Source organism: Nelumbo nucifera, chromosome 2 (assembly GCF_055504915.1).
Source record: "Nelumbo nucifera cultivar China Antique chromosome 2, China Antique-T2T, whole genome shotgun sequence".
NCBI lineage: Eukaryota > Viridiplantae > Streptophyta > Magnoliopsida > Proteales > Nelumbonaceae > Nelumbo > Nelumbo nucifera.
In genome coordinates, this window is record NC_142650.1 from 30,663,660 (window position 1) to 30,675,259 (window position 11,600).

The window sequence follows — 11,600 nt, forward strand, 5'->3', positions numbered from 1 at the left end:
GACCAACCCAAACACAACTCGAACCTGGTCCCAACTCAAGTGCATCAAATTTCAATACAGGTTAGGCCCAGGTTAGACAGTTTTGACTTGACCTTAGACTTGGGTTGAGATTGGGCCTTAGGACCAATTCTTAGGGTTGGACTTGGGTTGTAATTAAACCCAACCCAACCCACTCGACATGCACGCCCCTAGGGATTATGTTGTTCAAAAAATCTTTTAAGACACAAGCCGTTAATGCAAGCTCTTGTGGAGCTTTCTGCCACAGTAGAGATCAACATTTAGCTAATCAAATCTTTAAATTCGTTATTTTAAGTAGCTTTCAAGTTTCAACTGAAGTATATTAAGTATTGACCATTAAACTAACAATGCCTTTGTTGGAGATTATAAACCGAAATTCAGACTATTTAGCCTTTCTACCATGGTTTAAAACCATCGTTGACCCAAGAAGTCAAACCGCTCAGCCTACAAATTGGTTTCCTATCTAGTTTTGTTTTCCTCTTAGCCCATTCTTTTGCAAAAAAAAAAAAAACAAACATTGAACTGCTCAACAATTTGGCGACTAAACTATTCAACCCAAACAATGGTTTGTGTGGTTTAATAAAATTTATTTAAATTTTTTCAAACAATTAAAATAACCAAAAAAGAGGGAGAAGCTAATAGAGAGACAAAGAGAGAGATCAGAGAGGGATCTAAGATCTCTCAGGTCTATCATCCATAATCTCTAAGAGGAAGAGAAATGAGATGTGAGAGATCTCAGATCTTTTAGATGTGTGTGTGTGAGAGAGAGAGAGATCATAGATCTCCACCATTGCCATTGTAGGTAACCATCACTGTTGTTGTTGCTACTGCAAGTCACCATTGCCACTACCTATTCTTCTTTTCTTATTTCTTTCATAGGAATGGCAACAGGGCAGGGTGGGGCGGGGCTGAGTTTTGCATGCCCCATCCTTGACCCCAAATTCAAATGCCTTGCCTCAAACCCTATTGGGGCTAGAAATTTCAACCTTATTCCTATCCCCACGGAGAATGGGGATCCCCAAATTTTCTCCACCCCATCCTAATCATTCCTACTTGCATATTTGCATTTTTTTAAACCTACCTAGAACTATATTATATATATATAATAAAATATAGTTAGGGCAGGTCGGGTCGGGGCCTAGGTTGACAAAGGGGAGCCATGCTCCCCTATGCCTTAATACTCATCTAATTCCCTCTTAGATTTTGGCCCCTACCTATGTTTACTACCTTTTGCCTCCCCCCCCCCCCCTCTCCCATCCATTCTTGTTAGCTAACACCAAGTTTGGGGGTTAAGGGAATGGGGATGGGCTATCCCCGTTGTTATTTCAGCCCCATGAAAAAAAAACAGGCATTGATAGTATAGAATCTATTGTGACAATTTCAATGAAGGCGTTTGTAGTCCAACGGTTAGGATAATTGCCTTCCAAGCAATAGACCCGGGTTCGACTCCCGGCAAACGCATTTGATTTTATTTTATTCCAACTACTACATCTATGTGGTTCCATAACTCAAGACTGAACGCAGTCTTCCATGCCTCTTGTTTTGCCACTTCCAAGTTCCAATGCTCCCAACATTAACCCCAGATAGAGTCCTAAAAAAGGTGGAGATATCTAACAAAACAGCAACGAAACAAATTAGAAAATGCTTCTATCACAATTTCCTATCAATATATTTACGTCCCCCATCAATTTTGATTCATAAAATAATAAAATGGACAGTTAGAAAAACTGCTCAGAAGTCTTCCCTTTCAAGAGCAAATTATCGTACAGGGCCTGGGAGCTGATACACAGCTAGTGCATTGATCACTTTGAAAACACCTTCCCTTTCAGTTGGATGTTCTAATTCACTATAGTTATCTGACATACAAACATGAGAAATGGAATGAAACATTAAATAGTAGAATAGAAATGCACAACAATAGAAATCAGAGTTACACCTCAGGATTTCAAGAAAGATCCCCATAAAGGAAAAAATGCATGGATTTGCTATTGACATTTTCTTCCACCAACATGGGTGTTTGAAAACCAACTCAAAATTCTAGAAATTAGGTATGCAATAGAACACCAATTAGGATTAATGGTTAAAGAAAGCAAACGCACCTTCAATAATTTGATATGTGATGAAAACTAACACAATTGTATGTAGTCCAAGTAAAACATACCAATTGTAAACTTGTAAATGAAATGGGAAAACAAAACTTTCCATTGAATCATAATCAGGAAGTTTCCCCATGAATCAATCATACATCATATGAAATCACAGCATTTGGCAGTAAGTGTTGAAAACCAGACTTATTTCCATCCAAAAAATTGCTTGAACAACATTATGCTCCAAAAAGAAAAAGTTAGAGTTACTTTCTATTTGCCTTGGTAACTTTCTTTTCGTTTGGACAATATAATATATTTGAAGGGTCGCCTTTTGTGTATCCAATGAACATCTTATTGGTAATCCATGCATTTATATATTATTTTCTTTTCTTTTGGAACATCTATGCCTTTCTCTGATGCGTATTCAAAAGTAGCTAGTTTCTCAAATAGTTGATATTGAAATTTCAAACTGATATATATATATATATATATATATATATATATATATATATATATTTGTAGATATCTTGAATTTCCAAACTTGAGAATGAAACATATTGAGCATTGAGTTTTTCACGTCTAATTCATACTAAAATTAGTGATTTTGTCACTGAAGAAGTTGCGCAGAGGATATTTAAATGAAGAAATTGCCCTTTCTGCTAAGGAACATCTTGAGGTTCAACAGAAAGCAACTGCCCCCAAAACTGAGTGCTCAAGAGTGAAGTTTTATTTAAAACGAAACTATCTTGGTTCAATATGTTTAAAGACATACAGGGAAGGATCATTTTATGCAATTCTTTATTCAAGAATCAAAATGAGTATCATTCTTGGATGCCCGAATAAATCCCAGATGCTATGCAGAGGAACACCTACCATACAAGTGCTAGAGAACAGAAGAATCTAATAGGTTTTTCATGGTAATCTTATTGGGCCCAGCCCATTATAGGATATTGACCCATATTATAGCTCATTCTCCTTCAGCCAACTGTTTTTTTTTTCAAAAAAAAAAAAACAAAAACAAAAACTAGGGTTAGATTTCTTTTGCGCGCGGCGTGTTGAAGAGAGAGAGGAAAAGAGAGAAATCGAAATACTGTGCAGATTTTTCAGTGCGCAGAGTTCATCAAACGGCCGGAACTTTCCGATCCACCGCCGATCGAGCAGAAATTTGGACAGTAAGTGAATAACTCATTTTTCTTCATTCTGAACGGTCGGATCTTTGATCGGAGCTCCGAATCGCCGGTTATTTGAAGTCGAACAGAAGCAACTCGTAATTGTTCGGGAAAAGAAAACATTTCGCGGCAATCTTCATCAATTATTCTGATCAAGGGTCATTTGTGGTTCGATTTGGTTGAAATTTGGTGGGATTGTTCAAAACTCACAGACCTACGGTCGGAACGGTGGAGATCTGATTTAGAGTAGTGAAGGTCTCCATGTTGTGGCCTGAACAGTAGCCGCGTTTGTGAGTTTTTCTGACTGTTATTTTCACCGCTTTTGGTATTCTCGTTTGTATGTTTGAGAATCTGTATTTGCTCTAAGTTTGTGAGCATATTGTGGTGTTTGAGTTGCTGTAATTGTTACCTCAAGTTATTAGTGGAGATTTTTTGTTGGGTCTCCTTGGCCCCGTGGTTTTTACCCTTCACATTGGAGGGGTTTTCCACGTTAAATATCGTGTGTGTCTCTCTTTGTTTGGCTTATGATTGTTTTTGTTGATATCTTGTTTGGAATTGTGATAGCAAGTTTTTATTTTTGGGAGATAAATAGTTTGTGGATAAACTTAGTTTCTTCCCAATAAAATGGTATCAGAGCCAGGTTATTTGTTTGTGGATTTGTTTGATTGCATGATGGAGCCTAATTATGGTAGAATGATTAGTTTGAATGGCACCAATTACCACAAGTGGGGAGGAAAAATGAATGATCTATTATTTGTGAAAAAGTTACATTTACCAGTTTTTTCTACTCAAAAACCTGAAAATAAATTTGATGAAGAATGGGCTTTTGAGCATGAGATGGTTTGTGGCTTTATTCGACAATGGGTAGATGATAATGTTTTGAATCATATTGCTAATGATTCACATGCCAAAACCTTGTGGGATAAGCTTGAGACTTTGTATGCCTCTAAATCTGGGAACAATAAATTATTTCTGTTGAAACAGGCTATGAATTTGAGGTACAAGGAAGGTACTCCTATTTCTGATCACATAAGTGAATTTCAGGAGTGCTTTGATCAATTGTCCGATATGGGTATAAAATTTGAAGGTGAAATTTTGGGACTTTGGTTGCTTAATACTCTACCTGACTCTTGGGAAAATTTGCACGTGACTTTGTCCAGTTCTGCTCCTAGTGGTGTAGTGACCTTGGAATATGTAAAAGCTGCTGTTTTGAATGAAGAAGTCAGACGACGAACTCAGCAAGCATTCTCTTCTCAATCAGAGGTTTTGATTATTAAAAACAGGGGGAGAAGCAATGATAGAGACCGAGGACAAGGTAACAGAGGTAAAAGTAAGGCTAGAAGCAAATCAAGGTCTAATTACAAAAACCTTGAATGCAACTATTGTGGTAAAAATGGACATATCAAAAGATTTTGTTTTCAGCTGAAAAATGACAATAAAGGTAACAATGGTAAGCAACAAAATAAAGATAATGACAATGATGATCGTGTTGCCACCACCACTATAGGTGATCTTGTGATTGTTTGTGATGAGAATTTGATTAATGTTGCTTGTGATGAGACAAGTTGGGTTATTGACAGTGGTGCCTGTTTTCATGTTACATCGAGAAAGGATTTTTTCACATCTTATACTCCAGGTGATTATGGGGTTTTAAAGATGGGTAATAATGGTTTGTCAAAGGTGATTGGCATTGGCATTATTTGTCTAAAAACAAGTAATGAGACTGAATTGATTTTGAAAAATGTCAGACATGCACCAGACATTCGTTTGCATCTGATTTCTACCAGTGTTCTTGATGATGATGGTTATGTTAGTACCTTTGGTAATGGACAATGGAAACTCTCGAAAGGTTCTTTGGTTGTGGCACGTGGAAAGAAGTGTTCTGGTCTATACTGGACCAAGATTTCAGTTTCCATTGATGGTGTGAATGCAGTTGAATGTGATAACTCATCAGTGTTATGGCACAAAAGACTAAGCCACATCAATGAGAAGGGACTTGATTGTTTGGCGAGGAAGAATCTACTTTCAGGTTTGAAAGGTGCAAGGTTAGAAAAGTGTGCTCATTGCTTGGCTGGGAAACAAAATAGAGTCTTTCAAGAGTCATCCTCCCTCTAGGAAATTAGAGTTGCTTGAGTTGGTGCATTCAGATCTCTGTGGTCCGATGAAGACAAAAACATTTGGTGGTGCACTTTATTTTGTTACTTTTATTGATGATCATTCAAGGAAACTTTGGGTTTATGTCTTGAAGAGTAAAGACCAAGTACTTGGTGTCTTTAAGTAGTTTCAGGCTTCTGTTGAGAGGAAAACAGGAAAGAAACTAAAATGTATTCGTACTAATAATGGTGGTGAATATTGTGGACCAGTTGATGAGTACTGCAAGCAGCAGGGCATTAGACACCAGAAGACGCCCCCTAAGACTCCTCAGCTTAATGGCCTGGCAGAGAGGATGAACAGGACGTTGATGGAGAGAGTTAGATGTTTGCTTTCAGAAGCAAAGTTGCCTAGATCTTTTTGGGGTGAGGCTTTATATACTGCTGCACATGTTATTAAATGATCTCCTGTTGTTGCTTTGCAAACTGATGTTCCTGATAGGGTGTGGTACGGAAAAGATGTATCCTATGATCACTTACGTGTCTTTGGCTGTAAAGCATTTGTGCATGTGCCAAAAGATGAAAGGTCAAAGTTAGATGTCAAGACAAGACAATGTATCTTCATTGGTTATGGTCACGATGAATTTGGCTATAGATTGTACGATCCGGTTGAAAAGAAGCTTGTAAGAAGTCGTTATGTTATTTTTATGGAGGATCAGACCATTGAGGATATTGATAAGGCAGAGAAATCAGAGTCTTCAAGTACTGATGAATTGGTTGATCTTAATCCAGTTCCTGAGACACATACGCCCAGTGTAGCCGAGTTTGGTAATCATGATGATGGCCAGAATCATATTCATGATGATTTGATTGAAGATAATGATGATGATGTTGCTGATGATATTGATGCTTCTACCAGTAGTGCTATTGGTGAACCTGTTGCCCCACTTAGAAGGTCTTCTAGATAGCATATTCCCTCTACTCGCTATTCGTCTAATGAATATGTGCTTCTCACTAATGGGGGAGAACCTGATTGCTACAAAGAGGCTATGGAGTCTAAGCATAAGAAATAATGGGTTGCCGCTATGAATGATGAGATGAAATCTTTGGTTGACAACCATACTTTTGAGTTGGTCAAGTTGCCTAAGGACAGGAAAGCTTTGCAAAATTGGTGGGTTTACAGGTTAAAGACTGAGGAGAATACTTCTAATCCACGATACAAAGGTAGATTAGTTGTCAAAGGCTATTGTCAGAAAAAGGGAATTGACTTTGAGGAGATTTTCTCGCCTGTTGTCAAAATGTCTTCTATCTGAGTTGTTCTTGGTTTGGCAGCCAGTCTTGATTTAGAGGTTGAGCAGATGGATGTAAAAACTGCTTTCCTTCACGGTGGTTTGGAGGAGGAAATTTACATGGAGCAACCAGAAGGTTTCGTGGTGAAGGGTAAAGAAGACTCTCTACAGATTGAAGAAAAGTTTATATGGGTTGAAACAAGCCCCGAGACAATGGTACAAGAAGTTTGAGTTTGTTATGATCCAGCAAGGATTCAAGAAGACAACCTCAGACCATTGTGTTTTTGTGCAGAAGTTTTATGATAATGACTTCATCATTTTATTGCTCTATGTCGATGACATGTTGATTGTTGGTCATAACTGTTCTAGAATTGACAGGTTGAAAAATGAGCTTAGTAAGTCTTTTGCAATGAAAGACTTGGGACCAGCAAGACATATACTTGGCATGCAGATTATTCGTGACAGAGAGGCCAAGAAGTTGTGGTTATCTCAAGAGAAGTATATTGAGAAAATACTTCAGCGGTTTCATATGGATAATGCTAAAGTGGTAAGTACACCTCTTGCTTTACACTTTAAGTTTAGTACTAAACAAGCTCCTTCTAGTGATAAAGAAAAAGGAGAAATGCAACGTATTCCTTATGCATCTGCAGTAGGAAGTTTAATATATGCAATGGTTTGCACAAGGCCTGATATAGCTCATGCAGTTGGTGTTGTTAGTCGTTTTCTATCCAATCCAGGTAGAGAACATTGGACTGCTGTGAAGTGGATATTGAGATATCTCCGGGGTACTTCTAGTTTAAAACTCTGTTTTGGAATTGGGAAACATATTCTTTGTAGTTTTACAGATTCAGACATGGCTGAGGATGTTGATTCTAGAAAGTCTACTTCTGGTTATTTGATTACCTTTGTAGGGGGAGTTGTGGCCTGGCAGTCTAGGTTGCAGAAGTGTGTTGCATTGTCTACGACTGAGGCTGAGTTCATCGCTATTACTGAAGCATGTAAGGAGTTGCTGTGGATGAAAAAGTTTGTGCATGAACTTGGTTTCACTGAAAAGAGGTATGTCTTATATTGTGATAGTTAGAGTGCTATTCATCTTGGTAAGAATCCAACATTTCATAATAGATCGAAGCATATTGATGTATAAGATATCATTGGATTCGAGATGTTTTGAACTCCAAGTTGATTGAACTTGAAAAGATTCACACTGACAAAAATGCTGCTGACATGATGACAAAAGTGGTGCCTCGAGAGAAGCTTGAACTGTGTGCCAGAGCAGTCGGCCTTAAATTTGCATAATTGCCTTTTTTGAAGTGTCTCCCTTCTCTCATGGGCTGGAGGGGGAGAATTGTTGGGCCCAGCCCATTATGGGATATTGACCCATATTATAGCCCACTCTCCTTCAGCCAACTGTTTTTTTTTTCAAAAAAAAAAGAAAAACAAAAACTAGGGTTAGATCTTTTTTGCGCGCGGCGTGTTGAAGAGAGAGAGGAAAAGAGAGAAATCGAAATACTGTGCAGATTTTTCAGTGCGCAGAGTTCATCAAACGGCCGGAACTTTCCGATCCACCGTCCGATCGAGCAGAAATTTGGACAGTAAGTGAATAACTCATTTTTCTTCATTCTGAACGGTCGGATCTTTGATCGGAGCTCCGAATCGCCGGTTATTTGAAGTCGAACAGAAGCAACTCGTAATTGTTCGGGAAAAGAAAACATTTCGCGGCAATCTTCATCAATTATTCTGATCAAGGGTCATTTGTGGTTCGATTTGGTTGAAATTTGGTGGGATTGTTCAAAACTCACAGACCTACGGTCGGAACGGTGGAGATCTGATTTAGAGTAGTGAAGGTCTCCATGTTGTGGCCTGAACAGTAGCCGCGTTTGTGAGTTTTTCTGACTGTTATTTTCACCGCTTTTGGTATTCTCGTTTGTATGTTTGAGAATCTGTATTTGCTCTAAGTTTGTGAGCATATTGTGGTGTTTGAGTTGCTGTAATTGTTACCTCAAGTTATTAGTGGAGATTTTTTGTTGGGTCTCCTTGGCCCCGTGGTTTTTACCCTTCACATTGGAGGGGTTTTCCACGTTAAATATCGTGTGTGTCTCTCTTTGTTTGGCTTATGATTGTTTTTGTTGATATCTTGTTTGGAATTGTGATAGCAAGTTTTTATTTTTGGGAGATAAATAGTTTGTGGATAAACTTAGTTTCTTCCCAACAAATCTTCCCTGGACATTCTATCCCCAGATCAACTTTAAACTGGGGAATTGAGGACAAGTTTCATTTAAAACACAATATCAGAATGCTAGGCACTCTATCCAGAAGGGAAGAAAGAACTCAAATATATGGCTTTTTCTTAGGGAAAATTCCTGATTAGTACTCTGTACTTTGGGCCTAGTGCCACTTTGGTCTCCGAACTTTAAAATGCAATAATTCAGTATACAAACTTTTCAAATGTGATAATCTAGTACTTAACAGCCGTTATGTGGCATTTGAAAAAGACATAAATGCCCTTCGAGTGTCAACTAATTTTCTTTATCAACCATCTAAACGTTGGCAAAAAATTAACAGTCCCAAATCTTTGCCTTTTCCATTCAAGAAAGTTAGGGTCACCTTTGAATGGACATTCTAGGAATCTGGTGACCCCAACTTTCTTGAATAGAAGAGGCAAGGATTTGAGACTGTTAAATTTTTGTCAATATTTGGATGGTTGTTAAAGAAAATTAGATGACACTCAAAGGAAATATGTGTCTTTTTAAATGTCACTTAACAACTAATTAACAACAAGTACTGGATTGTCATGTTTTGAAAATTCGGATACTAAACTGTCGCATTTTAAAGTTCAAAGACCAAAATGGCACTAGACTCAAAGTTGAGGATTCTAATCCGGAATTTTCCACTCATCAAAGCCTGTGTATTCTCAACTCATATGAAGTATATTATAAACCCCAGAATTTACATATCTCAAAACTTGCAAGCACCTTCACTTTAATGCAATCTAGCTGTAGAAAACCCAAACATATTTTCAAACATGAAATGTACAATCTGGATGGTTAGATGCTATTCCACCATATATCCACATCTTGACTACAGTTTCAAAGGAAACCATCAACACCAAAACCAATTCCAACAAAGGCATTTTCAGTGAAGGTTTTTCTTTCTGGTTCCCTTTATGTGTAATGGATCATATGGTTCTTTCTCTATAATAATATGTTTAAGTAGAACCCAGTTAGGAGAAACAACATTGGCAGATTAAGAAAAAATAAAAGAGAAAAAAAGGAATTGATTCTAAGAAGAACATACAGCACGCAAGCCAAAAATTGTGTCGTAGCCACCAGAATGATTAATTAGACAAAACAATTATGCTATCAATCAACCTATATCACCAAAGCCATGAATTTGAGATTGGAGATAGCTGAACTACCAGGAGCTAGATGTCCACGATCAACCCAGATATGCCACATGGGCCGGAGGTGATTCAGTTGTGATCACAGAAAACTCCAAAAAACATAGGTTATCCCAAATGCTAAGAAAGGTGTTGTAATGGAATTCTGCAGATTCATTTGCAATTTCAAAATATGCTACACAAATTTGAATAAAGATAGAACCAAGAAACTTTAGCTACGACACAAAGACAACATAATCGGAAAAATCAACGAAGCAAAAGCAGAGAAACCTTGACCTTGACAGAAAAAGCTAGACTGAGTTGAGTTGGTGTTGATCAAAGAGCAAAAAAATAAAGGTAGTCATCCAATTGAGCTCGACTCCTACGGCATGAGTGGATCAGGGAAGCATCCTTTCCACCGACGGGAGCGGGAGGTTGTCGCTGCTCTGTGAAACCAGCCTGACGCGGTGCCCTCCGCTTTAAGAGTCACGACACGACACTCTACTTGTCGGAATTGATCCAATGTTGGACCACACCAATGCCCCCGCTCGGATTAGAAGTTTACGTTAACAAGCTCTAAGACATCAATTGGTCATAAAAGAATAGATATGGAACTTGATCATTTTCTACTTTGCCGTGGGAGTTTTAGCAAAAACGTTTGAACCTTGTAAGAAATCTTCTAGTTCTAGTTCTAGATACGCTAGAGAGTTTGAGCTATCGATCTAAATCTAAAATCATTTTGCCAAGAGTCAACCATTTATCCGAGACATTCTAAACGGTGTGCCATGAACCGACCATTCAATTAATCTAGGCCATCTATTATGTGCAAGATTCAACAATTTAGATCCAACCTCATTTTGTTTTTTCAAATGGTATATGGTGTGTGACACAGGCAAACCCGCATATAGGAATTCGGATGTGCTCCGGAGATGTTCCTAATGCATGGTGAAATGTGCATATGGGCACTTTCTGTGGATAGCATTACAATGGCCAAATGGATTGGACCTATTCAAACCAAAATCAATTTGGATGGATTGGACAAATCAATAAGACAAATTGAATTGGACTAGTCTAAACTTAATGGTCTAAAGTTTTTATTGATTGGATTGAACCTGGTCCATCCGTAATAAATTTATATTAGATTAGGTTGGATTGAGCCAATATTTGATCCATTGATGGAAGATAATAATATAAGTGTCAATGAATCAGGTTTGAGTTAGAATTAATCCAATCAAAACAAATTTGAATAGATTAGACGGTCCAAACATTAAATTGTATAGATCCAAAATGATTCAAAATATTCATTGGATTGGATTTATTGGACCAAATCCAGTTCAATTGACACCCCTAATAGGGTGCTGATTTTGGCTCATCCCATGATAATATGATATACCACACAAATAAAAACAGTTAAACTGAAGCAAAAGTAAGGTGCAAATTGATAATAGCTGAAGATGCTGGAATAAACGGCTGAAATTGAAATTGGGTAGATCACAATACTATTTAATTATTTTATCAACTAAAAGAGAAAGAGAAAAGCAATAAATCTTTAGGCTCGGAAACTTCAGCTG

General features: G+C 37.8%; 1 long non-coding RNA gene and 1 other non-coding gene across 2 annotated transcripts; one reads left to right on the plus strand and one right to left on the minus strand.

The window, feature by feature from the left end:
- The first annotated feature begins 1,407 nt into the window (after positions 1-1,407).
- TRNAG-UCC (transfer RNA glycine (anticodon UCC)) lies at positions 1,408-1,479 on the plus strand. Its single transcript has one exon. It is a non-coding gene; the product is annotated as a tRNA-Gly (tRNA).
- Positions 1,480-1,731: 252 nt separating this feature from the next.
- Positions 1,732-10,570, minus strand: LOC148802069 (uncharacterized). Its single transcript, XR_016082180.1, has 3 exons — positions 10,327-10,570; positions 10,069-10,195; positions 1,732-1,874 (listed from the first exon to the last, which is right to left on the minus strand). It is a non-coding gene; the product is annotated as an uncharacterized LOC148802069 (long non-coding RNA).
- Between the last annotated feature and the right edge of the window lie 1,030 nt (positions 10,571-11,600).